At 39.5% G+C, this 22,626-nt stretch overlaps 1 long non-coding RNA gene across 1 annotated transcript; it reads left to right on the forward strand.

The window, feature by feature from the left end:
- Positions 1–57: 57 nt before the first annotated feature.
- LOC142077144 (uncharacterized) lies at positions 58–17,949 on the forward strand. Its single transcript, XR_012671581.1, has 3 exons — positions 58–335; positions 14,885–14,993; positions 17,735–17,949. It is a non-coding gene; the product is annotated as an uncharacterized LOC142077144 (long non-coding RNA).
- The last annotated feature ends 4,677 nt before the right edge of the window (positions 17,950–22,626 follow it).

Consider the following 22,626-nt stretch of genomic DNA (forward strand, 5'->3'; position numbering starts at 1 on the left):
GCGGCAGCGGGCCGTGCCTGCCTGTGCTGCGCCGGAGGGGCTGGGGCGGGACGTGGCCGGAGGGGGAGGCAATGACAGGGAGAGCCCCGAGCCCCCTCAGCGCGGGCCGCCGCGGCCGGAGGCGGGGGAGCGATGACGGGCGGCGCCCCGGGCCCCCTCAGCGCCCCCTCAGCGCAGTCCGCCGCGGGGGTGATACCCCTGGTGTAGTCGGTAAGGAGGGTTGGGGCATCAGCTCCGAGGACGACGTGATTTTTTTTACATGAAAGAGGCTGAACTCCATAGCTGGAAACGCTTAAAACACCCTGGAAAGCAAGGCGTGGGCAGCGGTGGCTGAGGTAATTTCATCCGCCAAAGGTATTTCCTACCTCTGATTTCTTAAATCCTGCTGAATTCATGGGCCCTTCTCTCCCAGCGCCACCCCTCACCTCTGTTCTTGGGATTAAGTTTTTTTATACTTCAAGAAGAATTTGAACCAAGTTACTCAAGAGTGACGTTTTGCACATCCGTGGCTTAGATGTCAGATTTTTGAAAAAGATGATGTTATTGAAATAGATTTCATAACTGGCTTGTTTCAACTAAAGTTGCTGCTCTTGGATCTAAAGTAAAAGCTCGGGAGTAAAATTTTAGAATAATTTGTGAAAGGCTGAAGCTTTCACGATAATGAGCTAAGCTTAGTTTCAAGGAAAATCCAGTTGAGACTTGGATCTCAGGACCAGTAAAAAGATGGTGAGGGAGCTTAGCGGAAGGTAGAAGCCACAGTCAAGTCACCGTCTTTATCACCTGTACTTCAGTTTTTAGGTATCTCAGTGTCCATGGGGCTGGGAGAATTTTTCTCCAGTAAATCTCCCATTTCTTGCATGTTTTCAGCATTGAACGATTATCCCAGAGGACAACCACTAAAGAGTGAGCTAAGCATCTGTTTAAACATAGACAACTTAGACTTCAAAGCCCCGAAAAGACATTATGAATTATGAATGTTGTTCTAGTCCTAGATGCATTTCTGCAGCTTGGTATTAGGTGCTTTAAACACTAAAGAGAAGTGAGATTTCATGATCTTCAGCGTTTCCTGTTGGCTAGAGTGTTGGTTGGGTATAAGTTCTATTCTTGGTACCTAATGTAGGTCTACAAACGTGTTTTCTGGGTCTAAGGCTGGGTAAACTAAATTGAAACATCCTTTTATGGATATTGCACTAATTTCTTGTAAGCTGAAGATCGCGAATGCTGGAGGCTAAAGATAGGCTAAGTAACAAGAAGGTCTGGCAGAACAGAGTAGAAGGCCAATGAGGCAAAATAACAATGGAATCATTTATGAATATATTTTACCAATCTGGGATATTAAATCAGAAGATTACGTTGATCCTCTTGTCATATCTATAGAAAAAATAATAAATAGTAATAAATTGCAACAGATACGCAAGCAATTAAATGCGTAACCTGAATACTGAACAGATTTTATGCTATGCTGGGAATAATGAGACATTTCAAAATTTTGTACAGATTCACAGTAATTTCACACTGTGAATGTACAAAGCCTCCTTTTACCTCTGTGTGTGTGTATATATACACCTGTCAAGCTAAATGCTTTAAATTTCAGCCCTTTCTGAGTCATGTATCTATAAAATGTTTTGCTTTTTAAAGCAGTCTTAAAATTCTGAATCAACTTTTCCAAAACTTTGAATTCAGCCTTTAGTTCAGCCTCCAACTTTCCATTTGCAGCAAAAAGAAACTATATTTACTGATTTTCAAACCATTGCTGGGAAAGTTATAATGGAAACATTGTTATCTCTGTGCATAATTATGGGGATGGAAATTTTGTTGAATATATACATGTATGCACGCATACACAAACAATTAGATGCACAACTTGAATGTTGCATTGTTTTTATGCTATACTGTCAGTCATGACACCACTCAAAATTTAGTATAATTTAATATGTGAATGTATAGAACCAATTTTTTCTTGTATACACACGTGAAATTTTATCTGGCTATACAATATTACATTATTGCTTGAATATGGCATCCACTTCGCTTGCTAATCATAACTGATGCATATATGCTTTATATATCTGGTGCTTGCTCACTCCTCTCTATGGAAAGCACGATTCTGTCAGTGGTTCAGTGCTGTCATGAAGTGGAAGGATTTAGCAGTCTGCATCTGGCGTGTTTGTGAAGGCTTTCACAGATGATTTACAGCACTGGTAACAAACAGCTATTTCATATTTTCATTCCCTGGCTTAACAGCATTCTTATTTGGAATGTGAAGTTTCTTAACAAAAATACTTTTCCTTTGATTAAATAGAAAAGAACTTATTCCAAAGAGTGAGAGCTCAAAAAGCATCTCTGTGAGTTGACAGTTTCCAGACTGTTCTCTCTAGTAGCTGTCAACTACTTTGCTGTGTAGCTCTAGCTGCAAGACTAAATTAGACACAGGTGCAGACTATAAAGAACAATGCATCATCTCTGCCTAGTTGTAGTCAGTTCTCCTGCACAAGAACAGAGAAGACAGCTGAGATGAAATCCTGGCTTCATCTGAAGTTTGTAGGAAATCTCCCATTGAATGCAGCAAGGCCTGAATTTTACCCAAATGTTCTGGCTGAACTACAGTAACAGAAGTAAGTTAGTCTTCGTTTACTGTTAAATCTTTGTCTAGAGGGTAGATCTAACATTAAACTCCATTGAAACTATGTCCAGAAAATGTGAAGAGGCAAAAAAAGGAAGTCTGTTAGAATTCATACAATTCCCTAGTGGTGTGAGTTCCATCTGGCGATACTAACAGAGAAAGTCAAGCCATAAAGGCAGTCCTTGCTTACCAATAATTTTAATTCCTGAGATCAAGAGGTTGCTTTTGTATCTTTTTTCAGTTAGGCTAAATTAGTTTTCTCGGTTTAAAATCTATAATTGTTTTCCCAAATTGTCTGTAGCCACTGATACTAGAGGTAGAGTGAGTCTGGCTTGTTTTCTTCCGCTGTGTATCAGTTTTAAACAAATGTAAGTGCTGATTTCCATGGAGCCACTCTAATTCACTATAATGAGTCTTTGTAATACCAGAAGGTGCTTCTTTTGTATGGAATTGATTGGGAACAATATAAATCAAATAAAAATGGAAATGCACAGCTGTTCCTTTGTTGACTTGAACCCTAAATTTGTCCCCTATTTTAATCCAAGTTGATTTAAAAAATGGATCCACCAATAAGATACCAAGGTTCTAATGTAAACTGTCTTGTCTCCTCATTCTTGCTAAACTGGCTTTCATTCATAATTTCTTTCTTTGTATCTAATGATTATCAGAATATCCACCTCTTCCTTCTGCATTATTATAAAATAGGCTAGAGTCAAAGTTAGATTTTGTTCTACAAATGGTATTTATAATAGATTTTCGAGTCCAGAAAAGAATGTACAATTACTGCCTTTTTAGTTAATAGTTGAAAGGTTTTTGTTCTCTGTTTGTCTGACAACTTCTTTCAAGGAATTAACATCCACTCCATTAGCTTTCTTAGTATCTGTTCTGACCTCTCTGTCTCTATGCTGTTATTCTATGCTGTTTGCACTGTTACACTGAATTAAAACAGCAAGTAAAGATAAAGTCATTATTGATTTTTGTAAGAAATAATGACATCCAGGTAAGGAGGTTCTTGCCATCTCATTGCTTACTGGAAAGTTGACGTAACAGCCTCTAGCTACTTGGAAGTACATTTCTTGAAGATTGTTATTGCAGCCATAAAACCTGTATAACTTTTTTTAAAAAGGAACATAGAAGGTAAGAAAAACAAGTACTCTGCTGAGTGGTACTGCATATTCACATTCATGTATGTGTTGCAATATAAACGTTCAGAATATAAAGGCCGTAAGTGATGGCATCTGTAATTTCTTATGCCAAACTCCATCTGTTTTCAGTAGTTTGTAACTCCACCATTCTTTAATAATTTGGGCAGAAATTTCTCATGCTGAATTTCTGCCTCAGGCTGAAGACTTCTTTTGAAAACTTGAACAAAAATAGCTTAGCTACTTTTCAGAAAAGAAAAGAAGTGTTTTGCTCAGGAGCAGCTATAACCCTTGTGTGACTGGGAAGGCTACACAACTGAGCAGCTGCATCACATGAGGGAAATGCTTACTACCTTCCTCGGTGCTATTGCAGAGCTGAGGGGAGACTAAAGAGGATTAAAACCTCCGTCCTGCCTGATAAATCTGCATCTGGTTTTACCCACATGAAAACAGTTCTTAAACTAGGAGCTTCACCGTTCCCGAGCTTTAGAACCAGGGCTAGAATTCTGCTAAGAGAGTCATTCTGGTTTCAGAAAGATGCTTTTTGATGACCCCAATTTTTTGCTGAATCAGGAGCTTCTGGGGAACTCGGGGAAATGTATTATAGTTTAACAGCTAACTCATCATATTCTGTTTGTATGAAGTATGACCTAGGATAAGACTGCATCGGTTGAGCCGGACTTCCCCCTCTTATTTCTCCTTCAAGGCCAGGGAGCACTACAGACAAAGACACTCTCTGATTGCTTTCAGTGCTCCTTCTTTCCCCAGGCTGAGGAAGCAGAGGGATGAGGAGCCAAGCCTGAAGGGGCAGTTAGAAGATGGTGAATTAAGCAAAAGGAACCCAAAGGGGAAGTGCGGACGAGGGCAAAGCCACTAGATGGGTGTAGGCTGAGAGTAAAAAGCTACATGAACTAAAGTAATGAAGGATGAGGTTACGACAGGGGCTGGAAGCACCATGACCACTATGTTTTGCAAGTCCTGGACACCACTGTAACTCCCAGTATTCTACTGCTGACAGAAATACTTGTGAAACCCACTGAAAATATACTGACCTGGTTCACTCATACTGTTAGTCTGAGTGGTAGGGGGATCCCTGCTGTCCTGCTGATGCATTACTGCTGACTCTGGGACAGGAGGGTTGTTTCTATTTGATTTCTGTAATTGTTATTTCTTTTAACTCTAGAAAACTACAAAATGCTCCACTAAACTAATACAGCAGTTTAGTGATTTCAGAACTACATGAAGTCAAATGTTCAGGAATTAAATGTAAAAATGGTATTGTTAGGTTATTGAAATTAAATTGCTGCTGATATGAAAATTTTCACACAAAATTAGTGAGATGATCAGAAACTTTGATTTCATTGGCTTCACAGATATTCATAGCCTGATAAAGCCTAGCATGCATTAACAATATGTATGTAGGAGCTAATGGAGTTAGGAGATACATAGCATAGTGTTAACATAGAAAAAACAACGACCCCTTCAAGAAGAGAGAGACAGAAAATCCATGCATCAAGATCCTGTCCCCTCCGCAGAAGAGGACAGCACCTGGGCAGTGACTACTTCAATTTGAGGAATTCAGGAATGTGTGTTTTAGAATCATAGAATTGTTTAGGCTGGAAGATCATCAAGTCCAACTGTTAACCTAGCACTGCCAAGTCCACCACTAAACCATGTCCCCAAGCACCACAGCTACACGTCTTTTAGATACCTCCAGGGATGGTGACTCAACCACTTCCCTGAGCAGACTGTTCTGATGCTTGACAGCCCTTTCGGTGAAGGATTTTTCCTAGTATCCAATCTAAACCTCCCCTAGCACATCTTGAGGCCATTTCCTCTCATCCTATTGCGTGTTACTTGGGAGGAGAGACTGACACCCACCTCGCTACAACCTCCTTTCAGGTAGTTGTGGAGAGCGATGAGGTCTCCCCTCAGCCTCTTCTCCAGACTAAACAGTCCCAGTTCCCTCAGCCGCTCCTCATAAGACTTGTGCTCCAGGCCCTTCACCAGCTTCGTTGCCCTTCTCTGGACACGCTCCAGCACCTCAATGTCCTTCTTGTAGTGAGGGGCCCGAAACTGAACACAGTATTCGAGGTGCGGCCTCACTAGTGCTGAGTACAGGGAGACAATCACTTCCCTAGTCCTGCTGGCCACACTGTTGCTGATACAAATGGCCAGTGTAGGGTATCAGCTCATTTGTGGCTTATTTGATTTAGCTGTACTTACATCAAACATATGCTCATTGGCAAAGATTTCTGGTGTCTTTCCCTGTGTCCTTCATGGTTGTCATGATCCTCTAAAACAACTCTTGTATGCTCTTCGCCCACCCCAACACCAATGTAAAATATCTGCTAAATAAACTTCCCTGGTTTGTATCTGGTGTTTTACTTTATAACTGGGGTGGGCTACAACTGTACACAAAGCTGGTTAGTAGAGTGGGTGGGTAGTATCTGGGTAAAACGTGGTAGTTCCATCCCAGTCCCATGTGCCCATACCCTAAAGCTTTTCCAGACTCAGCCCACAACTCAAAGGCAGCCACAAAATGCTAGGGGAGCAGTTACATTAAGAGCTAAGCAAGATATCTGATGGAAGATTGCCTGAAATCTTTATCCGTTTTCATGTTGAAATGGTAGGTTTCCTTTTTTCTTTCCTTTTTCTTTCCTTTCCTTCCTTTCTTTTGCTATCTAATCTACAGAATATTGCACAGAATCATCTCTAAAGAGTCACTGGCAGCACGTGCTGGTGACACAGCATCATCAGTAAAATGCCAAAGTTCCTGAAGACAGGATTAATCTTACCCCCTTATAATTCAGTGTTGTCCCTGTTAAGCGCAGGCTAATTCCCTGTATCATAAAGGTTATTTAAATTTCAGTAAATTGTGAGGCAATCTCATAAGCTCATGTTTGCTGTTAACGAACAAAACTTAACTTTACTCTAGCTGTGGAACTTGCAACATTAGTTTAGCAGGGCCTGAGGCCATTTGTGGGGCTTACACAATCCCAAAAGATGAAAATACTTATTGCCTCATTCCTGAACCTTTGAACTCTCTGTAGGCATTACTTTCATGAAAAATCATCAACCTGCCTGGCTGGCCACAGTGTAGAGCTGTGGGTGACACACAGTGAAAGATTTAGCCCAGAACGAAGGCTGAGGTGAGCACCCAACTGTTCCATTTAGACACCAATATCCTAAATCCTCGCTTAAGGGAGCTGCCAGTCAATCCCCTGCTGGCATATGTTCTGGGCCCATCTAACAGGAGAGTTCATAATCAGCAGCCTGACCCCTCGACCTTGTCAATGTAAATAAAATACACAAAATTGTGCCTTCTGTGCTGTCGTCTGTGGAAGAGGCATTACGGCCTGCATGTCACGACTGCATTAGCATTGCATGAACACTGAATGAAAACTTCACAGGTTATGCAAGCACGAAAGTACAGATTTAAAGTAGCTCTAAATGACCTGGTCTGAGATTTGAAATCCCACACAGAGTTGCATTGATATAATCTCTTGCGTCTAATATAAATTAGAATGAATGAGATTATTTTTTCCAGGAATTTTAAACTGAAAATTGATTAAATCTGTATTTAAAGAATGACCTAAAAAAAAATGACCTAATAAAAAAACCCAAACCAGCTGTCATGAGGCCATGAAGGGATTTTCTTTCTAAAAGAAAAGACCTTGAAAATGTTTGATATTCATCTCTCATAAAGTCCGTATCTGAAGTGAAGTACAATCTTTACTTTCTCAGGACAAGACTATTTAACACAGGTCCTCCAGGGAAACTCCGACTTGATTAGAATTCTCTTAGTGTTTTCAGTTGAGCAGTATTGTCTTTTACAAACTAGACAAAGACAAACCTTATACAATCTGATTGTTGTTTCAGCTATTTGTTTTGCTTCTCCATTATGATCAGATGAAACAGTTCAAACTGAAAATTAGAAACATTAACTGCACTAAGTGATGATAGATTCCAAAAGAAGGGGCAGGAGGTACAAAAACCTCTTTCTTTTTAGGTCAACCAGAATTTCAGCGTGTGTGAATATGCAACTTTCAGCTGCTCTCTTTGATGTACTGTAGTTAACTATATGATTTTATCAGACAGTCTGTCTGGAAAGATTCAATTTTATGACAAGTGAAAGAAATGTGAAAATGGGAATTATGAGGAGATTAAAGTAATGCAGTATGTGTTAGCTCATACGTTAGGAGGTGGATTTTTTTTCTTTCTTTTACAAGTGACTGTACGGTTTTTGCTTTTTAAAGTAAACACACTTAAAGCCCCCAATGGAGCCTCTTAAATAATAGAAGATCTCAAATTCCTCTGAATATATTTTCAGAATTGAAACATGGTATCTCTCTGTGTTGGAAGGAGTAACCCAGCCCATCTCGACTTTCACTTGCTGTCCTGAACAATGGTCCTTTGCTGTCCTAATATCTTAAATGGATTAATGTTCTAAGAATGCTTAAATGGGATTGTGGAGCTTTCATTTACACTTGGGACACTATTCTTCTTCATTCACAATTCCTTTCTCAGTGTTCAGCATTGGTTTTGTCTGAAGGTCAATTTAAGGACATTTTAAAAGCCTTGCCTTCGTTTCTACTTTTATTTTCTTACTTCATAGTATGCTGAAGTAGTTCAAGAGCACTGCAAAGCATGTCAGATGCAGTTTTGTCTTCAAAAGCTCAGAATTTAAGGGCTTAACCCAGTTTGCATGCAACTAGTCAGTCATACTTTGATTTCAAAGAATGAGCACAGTTATTCAAGTGGGTAGGCGTTAGCAGAATTGGTCCATGCAGAACAATAAATGAGTTCATGGGAGGGAGGATTTTTTTTTTTTAAGACTTGAGTGTGCTTGGCCTTGATTTATATTGCACAGAGTGGCTGCTAGCCCAACCACCATTATGTTGTGTGATATGGAAGCAGGTAGTACAATAGGTAACGAGAGGGGAAGATACTAAAGGGAAGATACTAACACCTGAAATTCCTTCCTAGGTAGATATACGAAGGTATATCTCTGAGCTGGTGCAAGATGAATCGGCTCACTGCTATGCGAGGCAATGCACCCAAGTAAAAGTGTGTTGGCTCAGGAACTCGGTGTGCAGGAACTTAACAGAGAGTTTTACTGTTACCATTCTCAATTATTATTCCCATTAGTACTAGAAGGGATTTGCAGAAGAGAAGGTGGGAGTCCAGTGAACAGGGAACAAACAACCTGAGTGTCACTTCACAAGCAGTTACGGAGTGTGGCTCACAGCATTTATCTAACTTCAGATTTAATTGTGTAGCTAATTGCTTAATTACAACAGAATCTATTTAATGTCTTACTTGAACAGCAGTGCCGTCTGGGATGAGCACAAAAGGCAAGAAAACCAGCAGTACAATTTGAATGTATTCACAGGAAAAATCTTGTGCTCTGGAAGAGGTGTGCCCCTTTGGACATAGCAGTGCTGGTGATCATGAGCTTTTCCTTCTTCAGATACGCATTTGTAAACCTGAAACCTTTCTTCTGCCTGTAAAATACTGCAGTCACAAAGACGTTTGGCAGCCCATGCTAATACTAATAATATTCAGCAACCGCTGTCAGTTCTTATTACCTCCTTCCATTCCCACCTTCTGCCTGCTGAGTCCACTTCTTTGGCTGCCCTGCCTTTTGTAGCGTCGGTCTTTGGGGGAGGAAATAGCCTTTTTGTTGTGGTTTATAGGTGTTAAACACAGAAGGGCTCTGATCCACCACAGAAAATCTAAGATCATAATACAGCTAATACAAATAAGCCCAAGACAGATTCTATGTTTGTTATAATTAAATATATTTCCCCCCCAAATTACAGAGGGATCCTTTGAAAAATAGAGTAGGCCATGTTATCTTTTATCCATCGAGCACTAGAATATATCTATGTTGCTGAAAGATTATACTTGCTGGAGGCTTAGAAAAGGCATTCCATATTTGTGACATGATTTAACTGTGCCTAGCTTTACTTCGTTTCACCGGGTCCTAATTTAGACCACTGAAAAGGCTGCTTTACACAGACCTTCATTCTGAGCCAGTCCCTGAACTGATCTGGGAGACACAAGAATGACCAAAAACCAATACGGTATAATTATATTTATTTAAAGTGAGAAGAGAATTGAGAATACTTTGCATGAATTGTAGCCCACACAGCCGATACCTGGGGCAATAGGAACAAATATAAACTTGAAAGATGTAGTCATCAGGGATGGAATAGAGGCAGTGCTGTATATAGTTTATTCAGTTATAATAATAACATTGTAGCCACACAGTACAAGTGAATAAAGAAGAAAAATACAAGATTAAAAGACTCTGCTGACACATAGAAGGGAAAATCCACTAGAGGGAGACAAACTGAAGAAACCATTGCACTGAAATCACCAAAAAATGAAGTGGAAGAAATAGGAAAAGTGTGTACAATTAAACACAGTAATTCCCCCCCCTTTTTTTTTTTAGATGAATAATTTACTCAGCATTCTTACCTCTCTTACTTCCTTGTCAGTATCAGGAAATCTAGATTTTAATTTTAATTTCTTGCTAAGCATGTTAGCTCAGGCAAAATGTTGGCGCTAAAAATATGACATCTATATTTCACAAACCCTATTGCTTGGTACTGGAAAGATTTCTCAGTATTAACAAGTCCGTGTGAAAGAGCCATTGTTTAGATTCCTACTGTTTCTTGACAGAAGGAATGCGTAGTGCAAAATATGTTTAATGATAGCAGTATTTCACATTGTTTTTATAGCTCCAGGAGTTTGTAAACAATTATTTAGCAATCTTTTAATTCAACAAGATTGACCAACATACAAAGTCTTCCTGACAAATAGGCAAAATAAAGGATTTTAATGCAAAACTGACCAACACATAAAGCTGTCATGGATTGATCCTGGCCAACAGCCAGTACCCTCACAGATGCTTGCTCATTCCCTGTCTCATGCGAGAGGGGTGTAAGTGAGCGGCTGTGTGAGTGTTTGGCTGTTGGCTGAGGTCAACCCACCACAGTCCTTCTAGACCCAGTACAAGTGTCTTCCTCATCTAAACGAAGTTCTTGATGCTTTATTTGGTGACAGTTTTGGTCGTGGGTTGCCTTGAATTGTTCCAATCTGAGCGAATAGAAATTAGTTCTCTAAGTTTGAGCAGTCCATAGAAGCTCCACCTTATAGTCAGAGAAAAAAAAAAGACACCCTGAAAGGGCAATTCATCTTGACCTAGGGCAGGTATCTGTGTTCAGACGAATTGTGCTCTTGAAACATCTATTTCTTTCTAATGGGAACTTTGCCTCACTAGCTCAGGTCTGAATGGGTTACTTCAGATACCCAAAGGCAGGTGAGACAAAGCCAACTAACAACTTACATCTTTATCTGATTTGAATTGCTCCTTTTTGAATGCCTTTTGAAACCTCTTCAGTGGTGTCAATAGACATGTCCTGCATTCTAGTTCAGTTGTGTCCCCCTTTATCCCAGAATTAAAGATTATATTCTCAGTATTTTTAATGTGTTCTGACACTATTTTTAATAATATGTATCTCTTTCTTCAGTAACAGCTATTAATTATATTAGTTGTAGCCTGCTGTACTGATTAAGCTGTAGGCTGAGCAGGCCTAGCAAAAGAAGAAAAAGCTAAAACTTCATCTGTGACCTGAGCTAAATTTTCTCATGCTTCATATGCTTACTTCCCCGTTTCACAGCTAATCACCATATGTAGCCCAAAGTATTTGCACTCCTCTTTCTTTGCTGATCAAAAAGGTATTTTTTGTTGAGGAACGGAAGGAAAACTTTTCCTTACTTTCTTGTCAGGACAAGATATAGATATTGTCCCACTTCTACCCAAGGAAATCTAATAAAAATCTGTCTCATTGTTTGTAACTTTTTTACAGCATTTATTTTCATTGGGTTTTTTGACACAACTAGAAACCTTAAAGTTTTGAAGAATTGGAACTGTGCTCAAGGAGGAGGAGTTTGGCAAAACCACTGTGTGACTAAATACGCCCTCCTATGTTTTATACCCGTCCTTCTCTCCTTCCTTCCTTCTCTCTTTGCTCTTTCCCTCCTTTGTCCCGTCCCCTTTTCCTCCTTCATTCCTTCTCTCCTTCATTCTTCCTTTCCTCTTTCCCTTCTCTCCCAGGCCTTTTAACCTGCCAGCTCTTTTTTGACAGATGTTTCCCACATAACCACCCAACTTCTCATTCTCCTACTTTTCTTTATACTGTTTCTCCTGCTGGACTGTATTATCATTGCTACTGATCCATTGCACATTAGAAATCCCACATCCAAATCTAGTCAATAGAGGTTAGATTCAAAATTTTGTTTGAGGGCAGGTCTCAATCCCAGCTTACTGAAGTCAACAGCAGATCTTTCCCTGCCTAAGCCAACCACTCTATCCTAACTCACTTTTGAGACTCACATTAGAGAATTGCAGTAGGTTCTGAAACTTTTAACCTGAAAGGCAGGAAGTTACTGGAAAACAAGCTCTTGTTTTGCAGTCCCTCATGAATAACACCCACTTGGATGAAGTTGCCATCTGTTGTTTTCTTGGATCATGTCAGAATATGTGAAATAAACTGGACCAGAATCATCCTTTAGACCACGGCAAGAAGGACAAAGTAGAAGAGCAGTTAGAATAAATAACTTGTGGGCTTAATGACGGGAACTAAAAGTGTGACATTCCCATTAACCTCTTCCCTTCGGCAAAGCTGAGTTGTGATGAGGAATCCAGCCTGTATCTCATAACCTGTCTCCAGTTACAAGACAGGGAAAGAGTGGAAAAGTTGAGGTACAGGCTCATCAGTTTAGTGATACCACATACATATTTTCACTTAAATTTAAATAAATTTAAATTTAAAATAAAGTGGTTTAGGATTCAAAACCAAATAACATCAATTCTATTGGTGAAAATGAAATAGTGTTGTTCATCCCTGTTGAAAAAGAATCATAGTTTTCCCCTTTTTCCTCCCTTCAACTATCAATGAATACATACCTGTAATACATAAAGAAGATGATACATATATTATATGCAATATTGCACAACACCCAAAATTGGTATATCATACATAAAGTACATTTCCTGAAAATATTTTCAGAAATGTTTTAATAGCAAATGCTTCATCAAGCTGTTATATCATGTTATATACAGGAAGAGAAAAACTAACACAGAGTTAGTTCATCTGCTAGCTTCTGAATTTAAGCAAACATTTAATATACCAGTAATATTTATTGCTGTTATAAGATGTTAGGCATGTCTGTAAGTACTATTTAAATCTGATTCTCTTAAGCTGAAACAGTTTTACTGACTCAATGAAACAAGGATTTCCTGAAAAAGGACATATTTCCTGTATTTTGTTAATATTTGACAGCACTGATCTTAAACCAGTAGCAATGTGACACTGATTTGTAAGGCAGATTTTAAAGTAAGGTTGAAATTCTGTATTATTGTATCGCACGTAAACTCATTTACCGAGCAACAATTATGTAATAAATTACATTTAAAACCAAAAATAGACCCTGTTGTCCTTATTTCAGTCATAGAATTAAGCAGAGTTGAAAAGGAGAGAGGATCCAGCAGATGAGCTCTCAACTGTCAATGCTTTGTGTCAGTGCACTGAAGTTTCCTCAGCTTCAGAGCAGGCCATCAGCAGAAGTCAACTCCATGCCTTGGGTTCCTCAAAGGAGTGAGTTTTGCCCTCAGTGCTTAGTTTGAAAAAGAAAAAAAAAAAAACAAGAAAAACTTAGTAACTAATCTTCACAGTAGGGACAAAGCTCACTGAGATATTGCAAGCTTTTTAAAGTTAATACCAGTATTTGCAATTGCATTCTAGTTTCTGCAGAGAGACAATGGGAAGTTTGGGCTCAAAGAACTCCGCCATTTACTTGGTTACTCAGCAGGAACATCTCATCTCTGAACTTGCAGTGCACGAAGTCAAATTTGTGCATAAATCTTCACAGAATAATCCTTAGTCTGATGTCTGACCATGTCTGAGAGCACACCCACTAAAATAATGGGATTAATAAGAGTGGAAAGCAACACATAAGCAGTATTTTCAGCAATAGGCCCCACCTTTTTGTCAGTGTTTTCTTCCTCGCTCAGGACACAAGGAGATCCTTTTGCATTAACTGTAGCCAAAACACAAATATCAGAAAAGAGCCCCTCAACACTTCTACCTCCCACAAAAACTAAGAGCATATAGCAGGAGCTTGAAAAATACGCATTGAGATTGAAAGAGATTGAAAAATAGGCATTGCAGTAAAATAAAACAGTGGGCTCAATCTTCTCAGCTTGCCTAAGCAAAAGTTTGATTTAGCTTGATCACAATTTCTAATTCCTGTTACATGGAACTGTGATTTAGTGACAGAGGAGTCTTTCTTCCAAAAGAGAAAAGTGCAAGAAATTCCAATGATCAGAAATAAGGCTAACTTACTTAGATGGTGGTTCAGGTTGTTTTGGAAGCTTTGCAACCTTTTGATCCTTTTTTTGTGACTTTACTGTACACTTACAGTGTCCAGGCCACGTCAAGGCTGGCCACTATATTATAGTGACAGTTGCACCAATGTCAGAGATAATACAGTTTCCTATTACCCAGTAAAGATTGTGTCCACTCGTCCTAAGAGGATCAGGCTGAAAGCATATGTTCAGTCTCTAGCTTCCATGACCTCAGACGCTTTGCTTCGTTTTTCAAAGAAAGAATTGTTTTGTACATGTCTGCCCTAAAACTTTCATAGTTAGCGTATCAAATCATTGAGAGGGCTCGGTCACCTGTATTCTGCATTATTTGCCATTCCTGCAAACCTTATATCATCTGGAAACAGTTACAATATAGTATGCTTGTTTGCTTTGGAATTACTGATGATAACATTATACTGCAGAATAAGAGCAAATCCTTTTAAGACCTAATAATGCAACCCTTTAATGATAATAAGGCACCTTTCAATTAGTGGATTTTTAAACCACTGATTATTATCTTAATTTTTGATTGTTCTAAATTCTCAGTTACCTTGCCAAGAGGTACCAGATCAGATGCCTTAGAGAATATGCACATGTATCCACACTTACTCTATGCGCTTTTGGTTTAAAGCCTGCATCCCACCCTACTTCTAGCCATTGTCTTGTTTCCTATCGTAGTCTCCCCAGAAGTGTGTGAGAGTGTTGGAGACTTGGATTCATACTGACCCGGTTTTTCCTAGGGTCACATCTCTGTGCCCTCCTGGTGAAAGGCTCTCTACGGTGCAAGGTAAAAACCAGTTTTCCCATGGACTTTGCTGCTGAAAAACAGTTTAAAAAAAAAAAAAATCCAGACTTTGTGGACTGGAAACAGAATCGAATGAGAAATGGAAATAGAATTGTATCCCTAATCTATGTAATTTTGATAATATTCAAGTTAAATATACAATGTATGTGTATCCAGTCTCTTTGAATCATACAGTCACTATTATAAGGCGGAAAAAACAGATTTTAGTCCAGTGCTATCAAGTAGTTTTAGAATACATACTATGTATTTTCACAATAGTAAGGTGTGCCCCAGATAAGCCGCCTAGACCTTGTCAAATTCAAGGTTTCCCTACTGCCAGAAGAGGATAATATCTGCATGTTTTATTTTGTACTTGTACAAAATATTCCCTTCATCCTCTATATACTAGAATCTGGCATTTTCAGTAAGACTCGATGGGTAAGGGCTCTGAAATTCTCTTGGCACCTCTTCTTTAAATGCCACCTAACTTTATACTGTCATGTTTTAAGAATCGGGTCCTTTTTCTTGTACTTACGAACAACTAAAACTACTTGCCTGCTCATGATCCTAGGCATTATTCCTTTTCTATTCAAATTAGTTCCCTCCTTTGTGTTTCCTTTTCTTAATCTCTTCCCAGTATTGCATTTACAGCCCAGGTGAAGTTGTTGATCAGTTGCCCAAGTAACCACAGCCCTTACTGCTACATCGGTCGTGGAAAGGTGAAGTGCCATGAAAGCTTTTTGCCTAGTAATTTCTCAAGTAGATTGTAAAATAGTCAATTCTGCTAATAATCTAATTTAAACGTCAGAATTCAGTTCCATATTACTGCATGGGTTTGCTTTAAAACCTTGTTGCAAAGATTTGCAAACTCATTCTTTTGGTTAATAAAATAAACAATAAAATGGAAACCTCTCTTTCTATAAATGCCTATGAAATAAAAACTTGGAAACCACATTTTATGTGTATATTTATATATAGGTATATAAATTTCAGTAAAGATTAGTCAGTCCTATTCTGAGCTGCTTCTAGTATTTTGAAATCTGTTTTTTTTGCAGCAAAGTAAAAAGTGCAATCACTTTTTGTGTAGACACCATACCAATGACAGGGATAGTTTTAAAAAGTGTGGTGATAGACGAGTAGCAATGCATGATAATGCCAAATTATACCACCTACATCGTACCACTTGACAGATGAAAGATATTTTTGTAACATCCGGGTGAATAATAGGTTGCAGTCTCTTCGCTTCTTCTCTCCCTTGGGATCCACAGTTTCTTGTGGGGGTTATATCAGATCTAGCCAAAAATGTGAACAAAGAGACACAACTTCAGTCATGCAGCACAAATGTATCTAGATTGCTTTTATTCTTCTGATTGAGAAAAGCATTTTTTCTCTTAAAAACATTCTCTCTTCCAAAGAGTTTTCATGCAACTTCCATGCCAAACAACCTGATATAAAACATAAGTTACGGATTCAGCAAGTCAGGAGTGGAGTTGTGTGGGTACCTTAGCAATGGCGTTATTCTAAAAAAGAAGTCATGTCCACATGAAATGATGAAGAGCAACCATAGTATTTGTGGGAGCAATATCAAAGACTGCTAATTCTGTTTAGGTTTAGTCTTTAATAAGATGGAACGATCTTTACTGACAGCTGGTTGGCTTGCATTTCTCCCAAAATTGGGACAAAATTCAAACTTCTCTGAAAAAAGGAAAAAATATGCTATGGGTCAAAAGAAATATGTAGACGGGGAAGAATAAAAAATAATTTAGTATGTTAAGACTGGTTCAATGCAAGAGGTTTATTCAGACTTTTTCCAAACAAGATGTTAATTAACATCTCATAGGGGTTATCTTCTGAAGGGAAAACTTGCTTAGGCAAAGCAACAGATGATACAAAATAGTTTATGTGGAATTTTCCTTTCAGGTGAGCTAGGTGACAACATTGTACTATGTTGCATTAAGGAATGTTTTATTGTGTAGCATGAAGATGATGAGTTTTGACAAGTTAACATATTGCCATTTAATAAAGGTGTTATATTCATTTAATGGGAGGAGTTATACATTATTCTCCACACTCCCCTCAGTCTACAGAGGCACTACCAAGAACACTGAGAGAGGGTTTTACAAAAAGAAATTAAAATAGACTTCACTTGTTGAATTTGCTGCTATCTTTATTTATTATTTGTCAAATATCTTAACAACACATTTGACAACCTATAATGGCACCTTAGGACTATTGCTATTTGTGCTCCCCTTTCCTCCTGTACCTGGGAAAGACTGCAATATGCATACTTAAATTAATGGCTTAAATTCAAGGATCTAAATGTGTCATGCAGACCATTTAATTATATCAAGCTGGCCAATGAACATGGCTTGGAGGGGATGAAAATGCATTCTGCATGCGTGAAAGGCAGCAGATGGATTTATTGACTTCAGATGCAGTCAGGGGACACAAAGTGACATTTATTCCTTAAGAACCACAAACAACAGAATTCACCAGTCTGTGTATCTGTGCACTAACGCAACAGATTGTGACTGAAAGGTTTAGCCTCCTTATGTACTTGCGTTTAATTTAAATCAGTTATTATTTTGTTCAATGTTTATGTTTCTGTCCTGCTAATCCGATTTTTTGCAATTTTTTTGTTTTGATTACTTTTTGTGAAACCACCTGGATTTGGAGTCTGTTCTATATTAAAGGTTACTGAATTCCAATTCTCCTCCACCTCAATGAACTTTTTATTTCCTCAGGAAGAAAAACTAAGAATTGAGTCCATCTGAGGTTGTGTTCAAGATGTGGATGTGACGTACAGCAAAACCTAATGGATGGATGCTAGGCATAGGCAAAGAAAGAACACAAAATAACAAGACTGGATTGACCATTATCCATCAGAAAGTTGTCTGGCACGATGCCTCTGCTGCCTTTCATGTCTGTCTAATTTTCTTCTGTCTTGGACAAATAAAAATGGGTATAATAACTTTGCTTGTTTTTCCTGTAGTTTCTGGGCTTACACACCTCTACGGTATTTTTCTAAAATATTTTTCCAGCTTTCTTCAAAGGGAGGTACTTTTTAACTTTCATTTTATCACTCTGCAGCTCTTTTCCACCCTTTTTTCAAAATAATTCTCTCATTTGTACTAAAATTTTCAATCACATATTTCCTTGAGCTTGCAGAATAACCATGATCTAACAGAAGTAAACAAATGAAACACCTCACCCTCAGGACTGAGCATAAACTATTTATACTGCATTTTATGGATGCCTAAAAATCACTATGCAATACTGTAATCCATGCATGAAGAACTAATTTCAGCTTCATTGCCTTCCATGGAGCTGCAGAAATGATACATTTAGTCTGACGATTGTAAGAATCTGAAAGAGTGTGTCTTTCTTACATTCTCATTTATTTCTGTCTTCTTGTATCCACTTGCTTACTTGAGCTGGAAAGGAATCGGTATGGTTGAGTGAATTAGAAAGCTGTATGTGAAAAAGAAACTTATATACTCTTTTCACTTCTTTACTGATGGGAAGGCTGTGCAGAGGCACATGGAGCACGACACCCACTGTAACATACGGATACACAGCGCGATGACTGTTGGATACATACACTCCTCCGCTGTTCAGCTCCCATCTTCCATTCCCTATAACTAGCCTTCAGTAGATTCCCATTTGCATTTTCCCTCCTTTGAAATGTCATCTCCTTCCTGCTGCTCAGTTCCACCAACATACCTCTCCTCACTGCTTCCACTTCCCTTCCCGTAAGGGATAAATATAGCTGAGCAACTGCGTGCCTTGGCCACTTTTACATTGTAGTCCCAGTCCCCTGTGGTAACCCTGACCAGCTCAGGCATAGACTTTGCCCTGCAGAATTCAAAACCACTGGCTACGTGGAAGCAGGAGGAAGTATGAAAGGAGATGCCACTCTGCCCAAGTACAGAGGCGAAGAGTGCTGAAGTCTGCCTTCTTACGGCAAAACAGGGGTTGGTGTGATGGGACTGATCTTCCCATGCACACCTATGGCGTGAACCAGCTTTGAACGGATGACTGAGGTCTTGGACTTCTTCTCCCTTCTACACTCAGCAGGAAAGTCGATTAAAAAAAAAAAACCAGGAAGCTTGATGCACCTTGAGGGAGCGTTAGCTGATAAAATCGATAATGAAGTACCTCTCTTTTGCTGTTTGTCCTCATTTCACTCGCTAAGCAAGAATTTTCCTGGGTCCGTGTGGTGCCTTAATTTAAAAATGTTCCCATTTTTTTGGCAGCTGCAGCTTCCTCAGCTTCAACGATTCAATGTGTAAAACTGATATCAGCACTAGGCAGGCTCTGCATGCTTTTACCCCGTGATCTCAGAGGGAGCCGATCTTATCCCTGTAACTGCGGATTACTAAGGCTCCCCAAGAAAGTAGGGGCTACAGACACATGTGGATAACCTTTTTAGACAGGTCCACTTCAGAGTCACATCTGAGATAGTAAGATGCAAGTAAGCAACATGTTTGATCTCATAGTAAACAACCAGCTTATGAAAATAGTAAAAAAAAAAAATAATCATCTTACAGCTTCTGCACAGCCCTGTTTGAAGACCTGTTCAGTAATATTAGGTAGAAAATACCGGTTCAAGGCAAAGCTGGCAGCTCTCCTTCCCTGCTCTGAGAAGCCTCCCCTCTCTCAAAGGTGCTGGACTTAGAGAAGCCTGGTAGGGCTCGTCTTCTTCACCCCCCCCTCCCCCGAAGATGTGAGTAAGGGCTCCTTCACCCTTCCAGAGGCCAAACAGAAAGATTTCCACAACCAGAGCAGAGTGCCTGAGGGCTGCTCAGAGCTATGATGCTATTTTTTTTCCCCCATTAGCCTAGCAAGGGGTTTTTTTTGGCCTGTTTTAATGATAAGGGAGGTTCTGCAAAGTTCTGCATGTCAGTGTCATGTTTGTCCCTGAATCTGTTGTTGTAACCTAGTGCAAAATAGGCTATTTGTGTGGCTTTTAGGAAGAAGTCAAATCCTACAAGTTCTATTTATACACTTAGATGAGATGATTAAAGGGGTTAACTGTATCCCAAATACTTGGAATCATAAATCATTGCATCATTAATAGCAGCAGCAATGCCTTGCACCCCTTTAGACATCTGGTTTTCCAACGATTTCTCAAACAGAATGTATTTTCTTCCCTGTTCAAAGGATTTGGGCGGTGGGATTTTCTTCTGCAGCCTGGTACTGATAGGTGCCTGCTCATGGAAAAAATGCAGACCTGGCATTGGAATGAAAATCTGCTTCTCCATGGGACCCATGCTATAGGATTCGGTTCTCTGAAACCAAGAAGGATGATGGAAGGAGGGATACTCACTGAAGAGCTTCAGTGCATCGGGAAGCAGGATTTTGTACTTCCCCCAAGAAAATAACTCCAGCCAGTAGCTCAAAGGTGTATGGCTCATGAACAGACACTGCTGATGTATGCATCAAGTTTTCCTTCCTATGGCAGTTGTGAGGGTGATGCTATGTGAGGTGGAAAAAGAGCTGGTAGCATGGCTAGGCTTGCATAATGCTTTCCACTGTTAGGGATATGAGGGCCTTGTTGTCTGAAAGGAGGTGTTTGGAAACACAGCACAGAAATTCCTTAAAATACAGATGAGTTATTTTGTGTGTCCCATGAAGATCTGAACACAGCTTTGCCACACCAGAGAGGGAAGGTATGCAGAGAGGATCAGAGTCAACACGGTTCGTCAACTAAGCTGTGTTCACCCTGACTGACTTCTCTACTTTTCGTCCATATGGATGGGAAGTAAAAGGTAATGTGTCAAGCCACTAAGAAGGGTTACTACAAATGAAGAATATAAAGAAATACCAAGAAGCTTCCCATCCGGTGAATAGCAAGTACCTGTAGTCGGAATGAATCAGGAGGAAAAAATAGGCCGTAATGACAGACTGGCTCAGACGGGGCACTTGCACAACAGGACCATATTGAGTTTGCACAGACTGCCTTAATTTTGGCATTTCTTACCTCTATGACTGCTTCCTTTTGTAGCCTCAACATTCTTTTGAGGCGATTATTCCACCGTATGCAATGTGCAGCTTACATTGGGAACTTACGCAGCTTATTTATGGAGGCACAGTCTGTCACTGGAAACACTGAATACCATGTGGGTTAAGGAATGTTAAAGAAGAGTCTCTTGAGGGACACATGGGTGGTATTCCCTGGAAAGCATCCTGAAGTCTTTTTAGCTCTGTATTTTCTCAATGTGGGATGAAAATAAGCCAAAAAAAAAATAGGCAAGATATATATTATGTACTGTATGACTGCATGAGAGACTCTGCATTCTGAAACCACATGAGAATGGGAACCCTTGGACCTCCTAGTAAAAGAAAAAGACCATCAGACTTACTGCGTATTTTTGTTAAGGGGTGCTTTCAGGGATCTTCAAAACGATGCTCCAAAAACTACCCGGTAACGTTGTAAATTTTGTGCTTTGAGGACTTGGCACGCAACTGTTCTAGCTACACGGAGGTTAATGCCTTTTCATAAAGACTTGAGCCATTGTGGATTCACATAATAAAAGCCATGTGAAATTCAGCAGATCAGGTGACAAATCAGGTCCCTGTCTGGGACTGTTCCATGCCCTGAAACATGTTTTTAAAATCCATTTTCAAAATGTAGAGTAATGAGATAGAACCTGATCTGGCTTTCACAGGGGCAAGTTCATCTACTGTCATGAAGATCAGCGGTCTCATTCCACAAAGACTGTACTCACTATCTCTCCAGACTTCTTGAAGTCCTTGTTTCTCATGCTACCTACATTGTAAATTCTGGTATTGTAATTCCAGACTGTCCAAGGCATTCATCCTCAAAAATCAGTCCACCAGAATTCATTCCTATACTGACCATACTCGTGCCTATATTGCTGGGTTTCATAGAATATTCCCTCCCAAGCTAATTTCAAAGTGCATCTTTGTCACCATGCCTCCTTCCGTCTTTGAAGAATAATATAATCATTGTGGCCCAAACAGCTCACCTTTTTGGTTTCTAAAATTGTTCAGCCAGTTGACAAAGAAGTTATTCACTCTTGCACATCATTCATTTACTACGACTACTACCATCCTTAAAATTAATTGGTGTGCCCAGCTGACCAGCACCCTCCCAAACCCCAGAACTTAATGTAGGTCAACCGTGAGGGAATTTAACCTCTTCCAAATAATGATCTACATCTAAAGAGACACAACTTGACTTTGAAACAGGAAGTTCAACGTAAGCCATTCCTACCTCCGGCTACTTTCCTGAAAGTGTTCCTGTTTTGGCTGGATATTTTTGTTTGCTTTTTTTTTCTTTTCAGGAATCACTGACAATTTCAAAGGTATCCCAGGGCTTGGCAGTACTACCATTTGTGGTTGGAGAGCAGGCACAATGAGATTACTCTTCGGTGTCTCCGTTTTAACTCTCAGTTCAGCTTGGCTTTCAAGCTGTGGTTTGACAATAAATTGCATCTTTTTGGGAGCACTTAGTGTCAGATCTCAAAGCCACTGTAATCATAAGAATGCGATAGACTGGTACAGAGTCATGCCACTGATTCAGATTTGTTAACAATGTGCTGAGGAGAGAATTTTGTCCTAGCAGATTTAATGTAGAGCAAGTATTCTCTGTCTAGGCAACTCTAACTTC

This window comes from Calonectris borealis, chromosome 1, assembly GCF_964195595.1.
Source record: "Calonectris borealis chromosome 1, bCalBor7.hap1.2, whole genome shotgun sequence".
In the NCBI taxonomy this organism is placed as follows: Eukaryota; Metazoa; Chordata; class Aves; order Procellariiformes; family Procellariidae; genus Calonectris; species Calonectris borealis.